Below are 2,099 nucleotides of genomic sequence, written 5' to 3' on the forward strand. Positions count from 1 at the left end.
GCCACCGTGCGCTCCGCACCCCACAGACCAGCGAGGCTGGGTCTCCCCCTTCTCCCAGAGCAGAGCCGCCGGGGGCAAACCCGCGGCGGGGACGCCATTTGTGTTCCCGCCGAGTCGGGGCGGGGAAGAGCCAATCCGCTCCTGTGTCGCTGTGAAAGCTGCAGGTGCAAACGGCCTCGGGTGGGCGAGCAGATCTGTGCGGCTCGGTGGAGCCATTTTCTGGGAGGATTTGGAGTGGTTTCCACTCACAGTATAATCACCATATTGCAGAATTGCAGCCACTCCCTCTTCGCCGCCGCCCCCAACCCCTCGCACTCACCGGGTGTTTCCTTGGTTTTCCAGGGAGGGCTACAGGGACCACAGGGCGTGGTGCAAGATTGTGCTCTGGGGAACCAGCTGATCTGGTGCCTACACTTGGCCCTGAACCTGCTCTGTGACTGTGATGAAGCAGTACAACCGCAGACCTCAGCCTTCTCACATATAAAAATGTAAGGAGGAGTAAAACCAGACCACGTCAAGCATTGGTAAGGGTGTGGGGAAATGGAGGCTCTCAATTTGTCCTTGTCTAGGGAAGCTGAAGACATTCATACCCTGAGCCCTGACAATTCTCTCGGCTTCTACGCTGGGGAAATACTTGCACCTGCATTACAGGAGGCTGCCCATTGCGGGACCATAACTAATCACCATTGAAAACAGCTCAGTGGCCATCAACAGGGCAAGTTTAAATAAAATAGCGTTTGTATTCATGGTGGGTCACTATATCGCTGTTAGAAGGAGTAAGTTAGATCTATAGATGCAGGGACATGGATAGAGCTGAAAATCTAAGCAAGCACAGGAAGTTGCAGGATAATGCATACACTATGATACTATCAACAATAAGAAATATATTTAAAAAGGAAATAAAAAGAATTATGGAGGGCCTTGTGTGCCATGCTAGATGCCAATATTTAAAAGTCAGAAGAGTTCATAGGAAATACTAAATTCCAGCTTCTCTGGACACACATTGTTCCAGGAGAGCCATCAGGCAAAGCTAAGTGGGAGCCGCTTCTATGGATTGAATTGTGTCCTCCCAATAGATGCAGAAGTCCTGACCCCCTGTACCCGTGAATGTGACCTTATTTGTAAACTAGAGGCCAAGTGTATGAAATTCGTGCACGGGTAGGGTCCCTAGGCCTGGCTGGTGATCAGGGCTGATCTGTAGGGCGACCGGTGGGGTGATTGGGAAGGAACCCCCACTTGTACCCGCCTTGGCTGGCCTGGCGCCGCCCACCACTGCCAGTCAGGGCCTGCGAGCTGGGGGCAGCTCCTGCGTTGAGCGTCTGCCCCCTGGTGGTCAGTGCGCATCATAGCGACCGGTCATTCAACCTGTCATTCTGCCGTTAGGTCAATTTGCATATTAGGGTTTTATATAGGTAGATTGCATCTTTGCAGATGATCAAGTTAAGGTGAGATCATCAGGGTGGGCCTTAATCCAATATGCCTGGTGTCCTTATAAAAGGGGGAAATTTGGACACAGAGACAGACACACATAGAGGGAAGACAATGAGAAGATGTGGGGCGAATGTGGTCTGCAAGCCAAGGAACCAATGAGGCTACCGGAAGCTGGAAGGGAAGCATGGCAGATTCTCCCTCACAGCCCTCAGAAGGAGCCAACCCTGCTGTCACCTTGGTTTTGGACTTCTGACCCCCAGAACTGGGAGACAATAAATTTCTGTCTGCTAAACCACCCAGTTAGTGGTACTTTATCAAGGCAGCCCCAAAAAAGTAATACAGCCCCCTCCTCCCGCTTAAATGGAACCTGCACTCTCCAGTGATTTGAGTTGGCAGGTGCCCATGTTGGAAATGGAGGGGAGGGACCAATTAGAAGGCTGCTGTGGAAATCCAGTGGGTGTGCGAATGCCCTGCAGTGCTGATGCATACTAACTGATGCAAGGGCTTAGCCATAAGCCCCCGAAGGTCTGTAAATCAACCCTGAATTCCAGTGACACATCTTTTCTTCCCCTCGTGTATTTCCTCTTACACAGCATCCCACCCTTCTCTGCCTGACATCCCAGCCACCCCCACCTTCCAGGCTTGAATTCTACTCAGTGTATACTTCC

The sequence above is a fragment of the Myotis brandtii genome, unplaced genomic scaffold, assembly GCF_000412655.1.
Source record: "Myotis brandtii unplaced genomic scaffold, ASM41265v1 scaffold456, whole genome shotgun sequence".
Taxonomy (NCBI): Eukaryota; Metazoa; Chordata; class Mammalia; order Chiroptera; family Vespertilionidae; genus Myotis; species Myotis brandtii.